We start from the raw sequence: 18,479 nt of genomic DNA, 5'->3' as shown, positions 1-18,479 counted from the left end.
CCCAAGCGGTTAAGTGCACGTTCTCCACTGCGGCGGCCCGGCGTTTGCCAGTTCGGATCCCAGGCACACACTGACGCACTGCTTCTCAAGCCATGCTGTGGTGGTGTCCCATATAAAGTGGAGGAAGATGGGCATGGATGTTAGCCCAGGGCCAGTCTTCCTCAGCAAAAAGAGGAGGATTAGCAGATGTTAGCTCAGGGCTGATCTTCCTCACACAAAAAAAAGTAATGAACGACCTGAAAAGTAAGAAAACAATTTACCAGGCTATACCATTAGAATTTGTGTATTTTTCTCTATATACGTTATGCATCAATAAAAATTTACTTAAAAAATCATGGGCTACACCTACAGCAGCATTTAGAGGAAAATGTATTAAATATATTATATAATAAATATATTTTAAGATTTTAAGAAGATCACTGTAAATTAATAAGCTAAGGTACCATCTCAAGGAGATAGAAAAAGAACTGCAAGATAAATACAAAGAAAGTATAAGCAACTAGAAGGATGTGCAGCTACGACATACAACTATCCACTGGGGCTTTGGGGGGAAAAAATAAAATAAATAAAATCTTTAAAAAAAAAAAAAAAAAAAAAAAAGAAAGTATAAAGAAGAACAGAACATAGTAGCAGAAATTGCTGAAATATAAAGCAAACATACAACAGAGATGTACAAAGCCAAAACTTTGTTCTTTCAAAATATTAATAAAATGGACAAACCTCCGGCAAGACAAACAAGGAAGAAAAAGAGAGAAGGAAAGCCAAAGTTACCAAGAGAATATTTGAACAACTCTATGCTAATAAAGTCGAAAATTTACACAACATAAATGCATTCCTAGAAAAATATAATTTACCAAAACTGAGTACATAAGAACTAGAAATATCTGAATAATACTATAACTATTAATGTAATTAATCAATAGTCTAAAATCTTCCCACAAAAACACAAATCCCAGATAGCTTTACATTTTAGGGGAGAAATAATTCAAGTCTAACAAACTTTTCTAGAGACCAGGAGAAAAAAAGAACACTGCAATTTATTTTATGAGGCTAGCATAACCTTCATATCAAAACCTAACAAAGACAAAATGAGAAAGAAAAATTAGAGCCCAATTTCACTCATGAAGACTGATGCAAATATCCTCAACAAATACTAACAAACCAAATCTAGTAAAATAGAAAAAGAATAAGATCACGACTGAGTTGGGTTTTTCCCAGGAAAGCAAGGTTGGTTTAACACTAGAAAATCCATTAATCAGCACATTAATGACACAAAGGAGAAAAAAAATCATATGAACATCTTAACAAAACAAAACAGAAAACCTCTTAGCAAATGAGCCACAGAAGGGGATTTCTTTGATTTGATGTACAGTATCTGTACTGGGTCGAATGTCTCCCCAAAATTCATGCCCACCCCAGAACCTCAGAATGTGACCTGATGTAGAAATAGTCTTTGTAGATGTAATCAAGTTAGATGAGGCCATACTGGATAGGGTGACCTTTAATCCAACGACTGGGGTCCTTATAAGAAGAGGGAAATTGGGCACAGACACAGAGAAGAGAATGCCATGTGAAGACAGAGCACACACAGGGAGAATGCCATGTGATGACAGAGACAGAGATTGGAGTGATGCATTTACAAACCAAGGAAAGTCAAGGATTGCTGGCAAACATCAGAAGCTAGGAAGAGACAAGGAAGGATCCTCTACTAGAGACTTCAGAGAGAGCATGGCCTTGCTGACAACTTGATTTTGGACTTCTAACCTCCAAAAGAATAAATTTTCATTGAAAGAATAAATTTCTGTTGTTTTAAGGCATCTAGTTTGTGGCCCTTGGTTACAGCAGCCCTAGGAAACTAATACAGTATCTATATTTATATTAAAAAAAAAAACAACAAAAAACACCCTAAAGCAAATATCATACTTAGCGGTAATCTAGGGTAACTTTCCCTTTTAGATCAGGAACACTGCTGTTATTCAACATGGTACTGGAAGTGTTAGCCGACACCATAAGGCAAGAAATATGTAAGGCACAAGGATTAGAAAGGAAGAAACAAAATCACCGTTAGTCACAGTTGATATAATTGGATACGTAGAAAACCCAAAAGAATTTGTAAGTAAATTATCACAATTACTAAGTGAGTTTCGAAAGGTAGCTGTATTTTAAAAAGCTAAAAGAAAAATAAACTATATGGAAGGGTTCTGGAAATATGGTGGTGGTGGCAATATAGTTTCTCAAATTCTCTGAATCCCCACATGAAAACAGACTGAGCGTGTAGATGGCAAACCAAAAACCAATAGACAACATTTACAACAAAACCGGATGACAAAGTATCCCCATGAATTTCAAAATACAAATGGGTGGTGACAAAACACCAACAGCTACAAGACCTGCATTGTATTAGCATCTGTACAGGATGAAGAAAAAAAGAAGGTAATATGGAAGTGTCGAATGGACTATATAAAAGGAGAACTTCAAAATAGCTAATAGAAATTCATTGAAAAGGATGATTGGGAAATTTGAGAACAGCAGTTGAAATTGGAAGGGAATTTACCTTCTCCGTTATTGAGCGAGTTCAAGGGCCTCATAGCATAAATGGACTAAAGAAGCTGGAGCAGTCTAGCCCCTATGGACCCTCAAACTCGACAGGCTCCACATTGAGGAAAAACTGCTGCGAGTACAATCAAAATTAAACAGGACAGAGACAATAGAGATGAAAGAAAGAAAAGGTATGTGCTGTCCAATAGCACTTCTGTGATGATGGAAATGTTCTATATTTGGGGCATTCAATACAGTAGCCACTAGCCACATGTAGCTATTTAGCATTTGAAATGTGACTAGTACAACTGAAGAACTGAATTTTTATAATTTTAACTAATTTAAATTTAAATGTACATAGCCACATGTGGCTAGTGGCTATCATATTGGATAGTGCAAGTCTACACCAAAAACGAAGGGTGCAGGGGGAGCGAAGCCAGGAAATCTCAGAAAGCAAGCTGCCTCATTTTTAAACACTACAAACACACACACACACACACACACACACACACACACACACACACACAGAAAAAGGAGCTCTGTGAAGTTAGTAACACTTTCCAAAACCCCACCAGGTGTTTTTTAAACACCTAGAAAGCTGTTTAAAAAAAGAGAGAATAAATAGCATAAAAACATCCCCACAGAAAAATGAAAGCATGCCAGAAAAGTGTGCCCACAAAACAGGTCAAAACTCTAACCAACTATTTCAAAATGAGCTAAAAGACATTAAGAATATTATACAGGATATGAAAGAATGGCATATATCACAATTAGAAAAACTCAGAAATGAGGTGCTAGATCTCAGGAAAAAATTAGAAAGAAAAGAAATAAATCATTTCAGAAATGAAGACTGACAAGAAGAAATATAAGAATAAATAAATACAGCCAATAATGCCATAAGAGAATAGAAGGCAAAAAGAAGAAAAACTTTAAAGAGGTAATAAAGATTATGTATATTTTACCACAATAAAAGATAAACATTAAAAAAAAAGAAACGAAGATAACCAAACTGATCTACAGATTCAATGCAATCCCTGTGAAAATCCCAATGGCGATTCTTTGTATAAACAGAGAAACCCATCCTAAAATTAAGAAGTAATCTCAAGGGACTCGGAGTAGCCAAAAACAATCTTGGAAAAAAAGAACAAAGTTGGTGGACTCATAATTCCTAATTTCAAAATATACTACAAAGCTACAGTAATCAAAAGAGTGTGGTATTGGTGTAAGGACAGACATATAGACTAGTGAAATAGAATAGAAAGCTCAGAAATAAACCCACACATATACGGCCAAATGACTTTCGACTAGTGTGCCAAGACCACTCAATGGAAAAGGGACAGTCTTTTGAACAAACAATGCTGGAAAACAGGATACCCACATGCAAAAGAATGAAGTCGGACCCTTATCTTACTCTATACACAAAAATTAACTCAAAGTGGATCAGGGAGTGAGGTTAATATGGCAGCATAGGAGGGATCTGACCTCACCGCCTCCCACAGATGCAACAAATTTACAACTACTCTTGGAACAACTACCCCTGAGAGAGAAGTGAAAACTGGATAAAAAGAATCCCCGCAACAAGGGACAGTCCTGACTGAGGTGGAAGAGGCAGAAATTCCTTTCTGGAGAGAAAAAAGCCACCTTTGCAAGCTGCAGCGCTACATGGCCACGCGGGAGCAATCCAAAGTTATGAAGCCTTCCCTGGAGGAGTGTGGGACCTGAGCAGGGGAGCATTACTGCTATAAGCATGCTTTGGACACAGCACAACTGAGACGAGTGTCATAATATCTGTCATTGCTGGCTACCAACAACATCGCCCAGAAAAGCTATCAGACATAACAGAAAAAAATCCAGAGCTTCAGGGCCCAGGCACAAATTCATCCGTTTTAAAAAGCAACCTGGGGGGAGGGAGGAGGGTGAAAGGGATAATTCGGTACATATGTGTGGTGATGGGTTGTAATTAGTATTTTGGTGGTGAACATGATGTAATCTATGCAGAAATAGAAGTACAATGATGTGCACCTGAAATTTTTACAATGTTATAAACCAATGTTACTGCAATAAACAAAAAATTAAAAAAATAAAAAATAAAAAAATAAAAAGTAAAAAGCAACCTAAAATCGGCAGAAAGAAAGGTGCACAGTCCTTTGGTGAAAAGAGACTCACCTGATAGGCTCCAGGTGCATCTCAGTGAGAGGTGAGACACCTCTAGGGACTGAGACATTGGGGCAGCTGTTATTGTCACCTAGTATGGGCGGGCTGACACAGACACTGGCAGTGTACTTCTCCTGGCCTGTTAGCCCATGGTCTGCCCCACCCACCAGAGCACCAATTTTTTTTTTCTTTACTTTTAAATTTTTGTTTGCTTGTTTGTTTGTTTGTTTTATTGATGTTTTAATGGTTTTTAACATTGTGAAATTTTGGGTTGTGCATTTTTGTTTGTCCATCACCATATATATGACTCCCTTCACCCCTCGTGCCCACCCCCCACCCGCCACCCCCACCGCCCCTGGTAACCACAGTACAGTTTTCAGAGCACCAATTTTATCCAGTTTAGCCAGAGCAGGCAGCCCACCCTGGAGACTCGCCCCACCCAACAGCAAGACCTCGGGCAACTTGTGGGCCTGAACAGGTTCAGTGCCTGGATCCTCTGCAGCCATGTTAGTGGGTCCAACTCTGTAGGACAGGGCATGCATGAGGAACAGGTGGAGTGTCTGGGGTGTTGGCAGAGTGTGTGGGGCCTCAGCAGTGGGGCGAATGGGTCCACTTCAGGGGGTCACAGTGCATACATGGGGCAGGACTGTGTTCACGATGTGTGTGGCACTGTGGGCAGTGGGGCTTGTCAGCTGCAGGAGACTTGTGCTTCTCAAACAGCAACATAGGGAATCAGCCCAACCTTCCAAAGCCTGAAACCATAGGGTGCTGCCAAGCCTAGGGCCAGCCCCACTAAGCTGCAATCCTGAGAAAGGTGACAAGAACCTTGTAGGCTGGAGGCCTACAGCAATTGTAAGCCCCTAAGCCTAGCAAGCAGCCATGCTGGGGGCCTATTCACTTAAGGGAAAAACTGCAACAGGAATGTGCTATTAGACCTTGCAGCCAACTTTGCTGGGCTTCCCACACCCAATAAAGTGACTGAAGGGCTATAGCAGCCACATGCAGCTGAGCATTACAACCAGCCAGCCAAGGAGACAGCCCACCCTCCCTGGGCACCTGTAGCACGAGAAACCCTGCCACAACAGAAGGACACATGTAGCCCACACAGGGGTCACTCTTGGAACATTTGCAACAGGTGACAAGAGGGAAGCACACTGCTGGGCCTCATGAGGCATCTCATACATAAGGCCACCTCTCCAAGATCAGGAGACATAGCTGACCTACCAAAGACACAGATATAAGCACAGAGAAAGAGGCAAAACGAAGAGGCAAAGGAATACGTTCCAAATAAGGGAAAAAGACAAAACTCCAAAAAAACAACTAAATGAAACAAAAATGAGCAACCTACATGACAAAGAGTTCAAACAAAAAGTCATAAGGATGCTCACTGACCTTGGGAGAAGAATGGATGAACTCAGTGAGAACGTCAAAAAAGATTTGGAAAATATAAAAAAGAACCAATCAGAAATGAACAATACAATACTGGAAATGAAAAATTAACTAGAAGGACTCGAAAGCAGAGTAGATGATACAGAAGAACGGATCAGTGAGCTGGATGAAAGACTAGAGGAAATCACCCAAGCTGAATAGATAAAAGAAAGAAGAATTTAAAAGAGTGGGGACAGTCCAAGGGACCTCTGGGACAACATAAACCACACTAACATCCATATTATAGGTGTCCAAGAAGGAGAAGAGAGAGACAGAGGGGCAGAGAATCTATTTGGAGAAATAATAGCTGAAGACTTTCCTAACCGAAGGAAGGAAACAGACATCCAGGTACAGGAAGCACAGAGAGCACGAAACAAGATAAACCCAAAGAGGCCCACAACAAGACACATCATAATTAAAATGTCAAGAATTAAAGATAAAGAGAGAATCTTAAAAGCCACAAGAGAAAGGCAACAAGGTAACTACAAAGGAAACCCCATAAGGCTACCACTTGACTTCTCAGCAGAAACCTTACAGGCTAGACGAGAGTGGTACGATATATTTAAAGTGCTGAAAGGAAAAAACCTACAGCCAAGAATACTCTACCCAGCAAGGTTATCATTCAGAATGGAAGGAGGGATAAAGAGCTTCCCAGACAAGCAAAACTTAAAGGAGTTTACTATCAAGAAAACAGTCATATAAGATATGCTAAAGGGACTTACTTAAGAGGGAAAAAGAAGACCACAAATAGGAATAAGAAAATTCTGAAAGAAAACCGCAATAAAATCACTGCTAAGGCCAAAATACAGTAAAGGTAGCAGATCCACCACCTATGAAGATAACATGAAGGTCAAAAGACAAAAGTACTAAAATTAAGTATTTCCATGATAAGAGGGTAATGGACACACAAACACAAAAAAAGAGGTTAGATATGAGAATAAAAACATAAAACATGGGAGGCAGGGAGTAAAGAGTAGAGCTTTTAAAAAGAGGTCACACTAAAGAGACCATCAATTCAATATAGATTGCTATATATGTAGGTTATTATATATGAACCTCATGGTGATCACAAACATGAAACCTATAATAAATATACCAAAAACTAAGAGAAAGGAATCCAGACATAATACTAAAGAAATCCATCAAAACACAAGGGAAGAGAGCAAGAGAAGAAAAAAGGAAAAGAGAAGAACTACTAAAACACCCAGAAAAAAAGTAACAAAATGGCAATAAGTACATACTTATCAATAGCTACTTTAAATGTCAATGGACTAAATACTCCAATCAAAAGCCATAGGGTAGTTGATTGGATGAAAAAATAAGACCCATATATATGCTGCATACAAGAGACACACTTCAGACCTAAACACATCACAAACTGAAAGTGAAGGGATGGAAAAAGCACTCCACGCAAATGGCAATGCAAAGAAAGCTGGGGTAGCAATACTCAGATCAGACAAAATAGACTTTAAAACAAAAATTGTAACAAGAGACAAAGAAGGGCACTACATAATCATCAAGAGGACATAACACTTGTAATCCAACAAGAGGATATAACACTTGTAAATATCTATGCACCCAACATAGGAGCACCTAAATATATAAAGCAATTATTAACAGACATAAAAGGAGAAATAGACAGTAACACAATAATAGTAGGGGACTTTAACACTCCACTTACACCAATGCATAGATCATCCAAACAGAAGATGAACAAGAGAACATCAGCCTTAAATGACACATGTGACACATATGTTCTGTATATATATACAGAACATTCCACCCAAAAACCGAAGTATACACATTCTTTTCAAATGGACATGGAACATTCTCCAGGACTGATCACATATTAGGCCACAAAACAAGTCTCAATAAATTTAAGAAGACTGAAATAATACCAAGCGTCTTCTCTGAACACAACAGCAAGAAACTGGAAATCAACTAGAGGACGAAAATCAGAAAAGCTAGAAATATATGGAGATTAAAAAAAATGTTACTGAACAATGATTGGGTCAATGAGGAAATCAAAGGAGAAATCAAAAAGTACCTGGAGACAAATGAAAATGAAAACACAACATGCAAGAATTTATGGGATACAGCAAAAGTAGTTCTAAGAGAGAAGTTTATAGCAATACAGGGCTACCTCAACAAACAAGAAAAATCTCAAATAAACAATCTAACAGTGCACCTAAAGGAACTGGAAAAAGAAGAACAAAGAAAGTGCAAAATCAGCAGAAGAAAGGAAATGTAAAAATCAGAGCAGAAATAAATGAAATAGAGACTAAAAAAAAATATAGAAAAAAAATCAATGAAACCAAGAGCTGGTTCTTTGAAAAGATAAACAAAGTTGACAAGTCTTTAGCTAGACTCACCAAGAAAAAAAAGAGAGAAGGCTCAAATTAATAAGATAAGAAATGAAAGAGGAGAAATTACAACACATAAATACAAAAGATTATAAGAGAATACTACAAAAAGCTCTACACCAACAAATTGGATAATCTAGAAAAAATGGATAAATTCTTAGAATCATACAGCCATCCAAAACTGAATCAAGAAGAAATAGAGAATTTGAATAGACAAATCACTAGTAAGGAGATCGAAACAGGAATCAAAAATCTCCCAAAAAATAAAAGTCTAGGACCAGACAGCTTCCCCGGTGAAATTCTACCAAACATTCAAAGAAGGCTTAATACCTATCCTTCTCAAACTCTTCCAAAAACTTGAAGAGGAGGGAAAGCTTCCTAACTCATTCTATGAGGCCAAAATTACCCTGATATCAAAAGCAGACAAGGAAAACGCAAAAAAAGAAAATAACAGGCCAATGTCACTGATGAACATCGATGCAAAAATCTTCAACAAAATACAAGTGAATCAAATACAACAATACATTAAAAAGATCATACACCTTGATCAAGTGGAATTTATTCCATGGTTGCAGGGATGGTTCAACATCCACAAACCAATCAACGTGATACACCACATTGACAAAATGAAGAATAAAAATCACATGATCATATCAATAGATGCAGAGAAAGCATTTGACAAGATACAGCATCCATTTATGATAAAAACTCTGAACAAAATAGGTACGGAAGGAAAGTACCTCAATATAATAAAGGCCATATATGGCAAATCCACAGCTAATATCATCCTCAATAGTGAAAAACTGAAAGCTATCCCCCTAAGAAAAGGAACCAGACAAGGATGTCCACTTTCACCACCCCTATTTAACATAGCATTGGAAGTCCTAGCCAGAGCAATCAGGTAAGAAAAAGAAATAAAAGGGATCCAAATAGGAGAGGAAGAAGTGAAACTGTCAGTTTTTGTAGATGACATGATTTTATGTATAGAAAACTCTAAAGGATCCACCAAAAAACTTTTAGAAATAAGAAATGAGTACAGTAAAGTTGCAGGATACAAAATCAACATACAAAAATCAGTTGCATTTCTATACACTAACAACCAAGTAGTAGAAAGAGAAATTAAGAATACAATCCCATTTACAATTGCAACAAAAAGAATAAAATACCTAGGAACAAACTTAACCAAAGAGGTGAAAGATCTGTACACTGAAAATTATAAAACATTGTTGAAAGAAATGGAAGAAGACACAAAGAAATGGAAAGATATTCTGTGCTCTTGGATTGGAAGAATAAACATTGTTAAAATGTCCATACTTCCTAAAGCAATCTATAAATTCAATGCAAACCCCATCCAAGTCCCAACAACATTTTTCACAGAAATAGAACAAAGAATCCTAAAATTTATATGGAACAACAAAAGAACCTGAATAGCCAAAGGAATCCTGAGAAAAAAGAACAAAGCTGGAGGTATCACACTCCCTGATTTCAAAACATACTTCAAAGCTATAGTAACCAAAACAGCATAGTACTAGCACAAAAACAGACACACAGATCAATGGAACAGAATCGAGAGCCCAGAAATAAACCCACACATCTGGACAGGTAATTTTCAACAAAGGAGCCAAGAATATACAATTGAGAAAAGAAAGTTTCTTCAAGAAATGGTGGGAAAACTGGACAGTCAAATGAAAAAGAATGAAAGTAGACCAGTATCTTACACCACACACAAAAATTAACTCAAAAGGGATTAAAGACTTCAATGTAAGACCTAAAACCATAAAACTACTAGAAGACAACATAGGCAGTACGCTTTTCGACGTCAGTCTTACAGACATATTTTCAAGTACCATGTCTGACTGGGCAAGGGAAACAACAGAAAAAATAAACAAATGGGACTACATCAAACTAAGAAGCTTCTGCACTGCAAAGGAAACCATCAACAAAACGAAAAGACAACATAAAAATCAGGAGAAGATATTTGCAAACCATGTATCTGATAAGGGGTTAATCTCCAAAATATATAAAGAACTCATACATCTCAACAACAAAAAAACTAACAATCCAATTAAAAAATGAGCAGGGGCCGGCCCGGCAGCATAGCGGTTAAGTTTGTGCGCTCCGCTTCAGCAGTCCAGGATTCACAGGATCGGATCCTGGGCACGGACCAATGCACCACTCATCAAGACATGTTGTGGAGGCATCCCATATACAAAATAGGGGAAGATGGGCACAGATGTTAGCTCATGGCCAAGCTTCCCCACAAAAAAAAAAAAAAATGGCCAAAAGATCTGAACAGACATTTCTCCAAAGAAGATATATAGATGGCCAACAGGCACACGAAAAGATGGTCAACATCATTAACTAACAGGGAAACGCAAATGAAAACTACAATGAGATATCACCTCACGCCCGTCAGAATGGCTATAATTAACAAGACAGGAAACAACATGTGTTGGAGAGGATGTGGAGAGAGGGGAACTCTCATACACTGCTGGTGGGAGTGCAAACTGGTGCAGCCACTATGGAAAACAGTATGGAGATTCCTCAAAAAATTAAGAATAGAACTACCATACGATCCAGCTATTCCACTGCTGGGTATTTATCCAAACAATGTGAAAACACCAATGCATAAAGATACATGCACCCCCGTGTTCATTGCAGCATTATTCACAACAGCCAAGACTTGGAAGCAACCTAAGTGCCCATAAAGGACAAATGGATAAAGAAGATGTGGTATATATACACAATGGAATACTACTCAGCCATAAGAAACGATTAAATCTGGCCTTTTGTGACAACATGGATGGACCTTGAGGGTATTATGCTAAGAGAAATAGTCAGAGGGAGAAAGTCAAATACCATATGATCTCACTCATAAGTAGAAGATAAAAACAACAACAAGCAATCACATAGAGGCAGATATTGGATTGGTAGTTACCAGAGGGGAAAGTGGGAGGGAGGGGGGTGAAAGGGATGATTAGGCACATGTCCGTGGTGATTGATTATAATTAGTCTTTGGGTGGTGAACATGATGTAATCTATACAGAAATGGAAGTATACTAACAACCAAGTAGTAGAAAGACAATAAAATAAATAAAATAAAAATGGGCAAAGGATTGAATACACATTTCTTCAAAGAACAGAATAGCCATACAAATGGTGAAAAGACGTTAATCATCAGTCATTAGAGAAATGCAAATCAAAACCACAAGATACTGTTTCACACCCACTAGGATGCCGTTAATAATAAAATAAATTGGAAAGTGAGAAGCACTGGTAAGGATGTGGAGAAATTGGAACCCCCATAGGTTGCTGATGGGAATGCAAAATGGTACAGCCAATGTGGAACATAGTTTGATGCTTCATAAAAAAATTTAATGTAGAATTACTATATAACCCAGCAATTTCAGTCCAAGGTATATATCCAAAAGAATTGAAAACAGGTACTCAAATACTTGTACTTGAATTTCATAACAGCACTATTCACAATAGTCAAAAGGTGGAAACAAAACAAAGGTCCATCAACTGATGTATGGATAAAGAAATTGTCCTATATCCCTACAAAGGAACATTATTCAGCCACAAAAAGGTAAATCCATAGATACAGAATGCAGACTGGTGTTGCCAGATTCTGGTGTAAAGTGGTAAATGGGGAGTGACTGCTTAACGGTACGGGGTTTTACTTTGGAGTGATAAAAATGTTTTGGAACTAGACAGAAGTATAACAAAAGCATAACATTTTGAATGTACTAAATGCCACTGAACTTTTCACTTTAAAATGGTTAATTTTATAATATGTGAATTCCACCTCAATAAAAACGTTTAAAAAATCACTTGTGCATGAATGTTTATAGCAGCATTATCCATAATAGCAGAGGCAATAACCCAAAATCCATCAACTGATGAATGGATAAACAAAATGTGGTATATCCATACCAAGGAATATTATAATAGGTAACTCCATAGAGAGAGAAAGCAGATTAATGTTTTCCAGGGACTGGGAAGAGGGGGGAATGAGGAGTGACTGTTTAATGGGTATGGCCTTTCCTTTGGGATGATGAAAATGTTTTGGAACTAGACAAAGGTGATGGTTGCACAATATTGTGAATATACTAAATACCACTGAATTGTACGCACACTTTAAAATGGTTAATTTTATGTTACAGGAATTTTACCTCAATAAAAATAAAAGATATTGCAGGAAAAAAGAATCAAAAAGGCATCAAATTTATCAATAGTAACATCAGAAGCTAGAAGACAATGTAATCAAAGCTTTAAAATTATTTCTAACCTATAATTCTATACCCAGTCAAACTATAAATTAAATGTGATGGTAAAATAAAAATATGTTTAAACATGCAAAGTGTTTAAATTAATTTATATCCCATGCAACTTTTCTCAGGAAGCTACTGGAGGATAAGCCCCACAAAAAATGAGGGTGTAAAATCACACAAAAAAGACATAGGAATATAGAAACAGGGATCCAAACTAAGAGAGAGCTGAAGGGAATTCCCAAGCTAATGGAGGAGGATGATCTCAAACAATGCATAACATGCCTAGAGAGCATCCTGTCCAGATTAGAGCAGATCAGAAACTATGGGAGAGATTCCTTCAAGCAAATGAAACTGGTTTAAAAAAACTAAAATATTTTAACATATTGAAGAGAAATTTACATAATTAAGGGAGAAATAATATTGGGGAAGAGATAGTATTGAGTACATGTAATACTAATTGATTGGGAAAACCAATACAATTATTAACTCCAGGGAAAACAAAATGTTGTGCATGAAATAACAAGTAATCATAGTACCCTATATGGTTCAACTACCAATAGCATTTACTTAAGCATAGCAGTGTAAACACTGAATATTAATCTAACCAAAATTATGGCATAACTATATAGAGATGATGGAGTAACAGGAAGTGGGTATATGTGTGGTGGGGGTAGGGGGATGCTGAAAAGGATTTAAATTCATCTTCTAAAGTGGGAAGTCAATAGATGATATCTAAAACTAAAAAATCAAGAAGTAGTAGTATAAGAACACTGTTTAGAGAGATGGAGGTAATACCAAAAGAACCAGCTAAAATAACTGAAAGTAGCTGTTCTTTTGCAAGATAAAAAAAGGGGGAGTGTGGGACTGGTAATTTTGTAACAAGATTTGTAGAGTTATTTTTCTCTTTAAACTATGTGCATATATACAGCAATAAAATATAAAAATTACATGTAAAAAGTAGATATAAAAAGTAAACCACACACATTTAAAAATAACAAGGATAGCCTCAACTAAAAATAAACATTGATATTTGTTAGAAGCATTCATGTTCTACATGGCTATATAAAGAGCCTCACTGCAGCCAAGAACATGAACAAGTTTGACCAAGCTTTCCATATGGTGTAGGTATTTAGTTAAAAAGTATATAACTCACTTAAAATTTAATGAAACGTGCCATTATAAAGATTCCAATGAGTCATTTTTAAGGCTGAAATGATTTTGAGTTTGGAATGAAAGTTGATACCCTTAAGTGAGTTACACTCTCCCAGATAAACAAAGCAGTGGGTGGAAAGTGTCAGAGAAAGCAATTATATCCCAGCTAGCCATAACAGGCAGAAAACTGAATTTTACTTTCAGAGGAATAATTCATTTATGCACCATGAAATTAGATTTTACTACAGAGAGAGATGTACAAAATCTCACATATATGTTTCAAATATTTGGCTACAAAATGGTACGTTTAAATAGGCAAAAGAGAATAAAATCATGGTAATAAAGTCTAGGCAGCCTAGACTTCATTTAAAAGCTTTGTGCCTCTACAGAGCAGCAATGAAATCTAGCTGAATCTTGAATTAATTACTTCAAAAGGTTTCAGAAACCAATTGGTCATTTTCCTTGTGTAAATGAAAAGTTTCACAATGAAGTAAAACTCTATATTGAAAATAAATTCCAGAGCAAACTAAAAATAGAAATGAAAGATAAAAGTAAGCCAAACCTCTGCGTTCATTGCAGCGTTACTCACAATAGCCAAGACTTGGAAGCAACCTAAGTGCCCATCAAGGGACGAATGGATAAAGAAGATGTGGTATATATACACAATGGAATACTACTCAGCCATAAGAAATGATGAAATCCAGCCATTTGTGACAACATGGATGGACATTGAGGGTATTACGCAAAGTGAAATAAGTCAGAGGGAGAAGGTCAAATACCGTATGATTTCCTTCATTAAGTAGTAGATAACAACAACAATAAACAAACACATAGAGACAGAGATTGGATTGGTGGTTACCAGAGGGGAAGGGGGGAGGGAGGAGGGCGAAAGGGATAATTCGACACATGTGTGTGGTGATGGGTTATAATTAGTATTTGGGTGGTGAACATGATGTAATCTATGCAGAAATAGAAGTATAATGATGTACACCTGAAATTTATACAATGTTATAAACCAATGTTACTGCAATAAACAAAAAGTTAAAAAAAAAAAAGTAAGCCAAATACATAAATCAACTAATGAAAATGAAATTCTGATTAAAGTTTCAAGCTTTGAGGAGAAATAGGTAAAGAATTAAATGAACAATCTGCTAACAGAGATTTCTGCTATAAAAAACACACATATAGAAACACATACACTCTGGGCTATGGCCCAGGGCTTCTCTAAATTGAAGACTAGGAATTTTTGTACTGAAGGGACATTTGAGACCATGTTGTCATACACCCATTTTACAGATGAGGACACTGATTTTCAGAGCAGCGAAGTGTCTCACCACTAGCCACACTAGCAAGTAGCTTCTTCTACAATGCTGTACATAGATCACGAACCTTGTTTTAAGTAATTACAAGAGTCTCAAATATCAAAGAAAGAGTCTCTATGTTCTACTTACCAAGGTAGGTCAGTATATGCAAACATTTTTTTAAATAAATGCTCAAATTGGAAGAATTTTCTAACTCTCACTAAACAAAGTTCAGTTAAACAAAATATCACAATGTCCCAATTATTCCAGTTAATTGATTTTCCACTATGCACCTACAGAAGCTGGACACTAAACCAATTATTTCCAACCATTTAATTATTTGATTTCAAAACACCTCCATCAAGCTCCTAGAAGTACTGTGTGGCATACATTTACTTTAAAATAGAAGCTAATTAAGTTTAACTTGCTTTAGAATAGGTTTCTTGGGTTTTGGTTTTTTAGAACTTCATAAAATCCTCTTCTAAGGACTAGAGACATGTTAACGTCAAGTTGGCCATGCCTGGTACATAGTTTTTGGTATTTTCTCTTCTCTGTAACAGTAGCCACCTGAATTACAGGGCTTTTAGGAATTTACTTCTATAGTTCTATAATTTTCCAGATGGACAGAGACTCTGGGGACTGAGTGGTTTCCCTGATAAGACTCTATGCAATCATTCTAGTATAAGAATGTGTTGTTCATCCACCCAGGGGATGAGCATGGAGAGTCAGAGCCCAAGTAGGATAAGAGAGCATCTACATGGAGCAATGGCCAGGCACAGTGTGTTGGGGCAGGTGAGGAGGGTGTGCACCCGGGGGGAGGCCCAGAATAAAGAGTCAGAGCATGAGCAGGGAGAGGAGGGCATCCTCACAGTAGAGTGCGTGGCAGAGGAGATGGGATATTAGTTATATAGAGGGGTACTGATTAAATAAGCAATACATTAAGGATAATAGAAGCAAGGTTTCTCATTACTGGAGAAGAGAATTAAAGATACGGGAAGGGAGAACACTAGGATGAACACTGGTGATGGATTAGAATTAAAGGTATCATAGCTTTCAGTAGATTAGATAGATAGCTAGCTAGATATAGATGATACAGATAAATACGAACGGAAATGTGTGTGTACATATATGTATATATTACATAATATATACATGTGTGCATATTAGACATTATATATAATATATTTATATATACAAATGTGTGAAAAAATATATATGTATGTATACGCACACACATATGCTCTGTTCACTGAGAGGGTCTGACAGTAGTAACACCCCAAAAGCAATAATCACGCCTAGTCCCCAGATCTTGACTTCTAAATAACATTTTCCACCAAAAGGAACTGAGGCTCCTGAGAAAAATAGCTAATTCCAGGGCTTGAACAGGAGAGTTCAGGAGGAGCCTGGAACATTTTACTGGGTCAGAAAGGAAAGTACTCACAAGTGACGGCAATATGTTAAAAAAGACGTAGAAGTCAGTTTAAAGGGGCTCCTAGTGACAAAATCTAGAAAAACTTGAGCATCAAAATAAACAGAGTTCTAGTTCTGGGTAAGATGGACTAAGTATATGCTACCCTTTCTCTCCCACTGAGAGTAATTATAAAACCTGGACCAACTGCATGGAGCTCTTTGAGGTCTCTGAAAAGAGAATAACAGAAGGCAGATTGGGGAAGAATACCTGAATTCAAAGTAACATCAAGCTGGTAGTGAGTTTATCAGTCTTTTCCTCTGGTATACCCTGGCCTAAATTAACACAGCCAGAAACTAAGCAGTGAGCATCATGGTGCAGATTGAGAAAGCATCTCTAGTTCTGGCTTGAGTTGCTCAGAGAGAGTGCAGAAATCCTATTTTAGTTTGTATTTTTTCTTTCCTCCATTCTTTTGTGAACTCACCCCCAGGCAATCCCATGGTGGCAACAGCAATGGCAGCTAGGGGAAACAACAAGAGTGAAAATTTTGAGAGGATGGGGAAAAACCTCATTGCTTTTTTTCCTGTCTCTGTCTTCCAACTATTTGGCTCCAGATGCAGTATGACTGCAGATATAGACGGTTACTGGGTAAAAGACTGAAAAGTGTAGCTCAAGGGAACCAGAAACTACCAAGAAGATGATGGAGAGAGAGGAGTTCAGAAAAGCAACAGCATCAAGTTGTTTATAAAGACCTAGGCTCATCTCACAACCTGAGCAAGTATGGATCTGATCCTAATTAGCATACCAAAGACTTTGAGAACTGAGCTAAGGAATAAACATGCACCAGGTACCAGACTGAACAATGAGTGTTGCATATGCAGAAAAAATCTGAATAGCACTGCAACGTCTTTGAAAATTGAATTGATATTGGAACCACAGCCCCAGAAGACAATTTGAAAATTGTGGCATGAATCTAAGCAGGTTGATTACCTGCTAAAATAAAAATATCAACATTCCTATAAAATTTAAACAAAACCCAGAGGCCCATAACATAATATTCAAAATGTACAGGATACAATAAAAAATAACTCAATCTATGAAGAACCTTGAAAATCTCACCTTACATGAAAAAAGACAATCAACTAAAGCCGACAGTGAGAAGACACAGAAGTTGGAATTATCTGATAAGGACTTTAAAACAGCTATTATAAAACTGAACATGCAATTATGAACACTCTCAAAACAAATAGAAAAATAGTCTCAGCAAAGAAATAGAACAGAGATCAGCAAACTACAACCTATAGGCCAATACAGACAGTGAGCTAAAAATTGTTTTTATGTTTTTAAAGGATTGTTGGAAAAAAGGATTACGGAACATAGACTGTATGTGATCCACAAAGCCTAAAGTATTTACTACCTTGCCCTTTACCGAAAGTTTGCTAATCCCTGAAATAGAAGATATAAAGAAGAACCAAATGGAACTGTTCAAACTTAAAAATACAATAAGCAAAATTAAAAAGAACGACCTCACTGGATGGACTCAATAGTAGAATGGAGATGAAAAAAGAAAGAAACAGATCAATAAACTTAAAAATAGATCAATATAAATTAGCCAATCTGAAATACAGAGAAGAGAAAAGATTGGGGGGAAAAAGAACAGACCATCAAGTATCTGTAGAATTACAACAAAAAACCTTAATTTCATATCATTGGTGTCCCAGAAGGAGAAGGGAAAGAGTGTGGCGCTGAAAACATATGTAAAGAAATAATGGCTGAAAAATTCCCAAGCTTAAAGAAATATATGAACCTATGGATCAAGAAGTTCAGGACAGGAGTGATGTCAGCAAGACGGCAGAATAGG

General features: G+C 37.0%; 1 protein-coding gene across 9 annotated transcripts in view; it reads right to left on the bottom strand.

The window, feature by feature from the left end:
- The window catches only part of TEX11 (testis expressed 11), a 372,335-nt gene that overhangs the window by 278,284 nt on the left and 75,572 nt on the right, over positions 1-18,479 (bottom strand). The gene's annotated exons all lie outside the window — the stretch shown is intronic.

The sequence above is a fragment of the Ceratotherium simum genome, chromosome X (assembly GCF_057802395.1).
Source record: "Ceratotherium simum simum isolate JZ-2026a chromosome X, ASM5780239v1, whole genome shotgun sequence".
Lineage (NCBI taxonomy): Eukaryota > Metazoa > Chordata > Mammalia > Perissodactyla > Rhinocerotidae > Ceratotherium > Ceratotherium simum.
The sequence above is the reverse complement of the archived record's forward strand: the minus strand, read 5'-3'. Positions and strand labels throughout refer to the sequence as shown.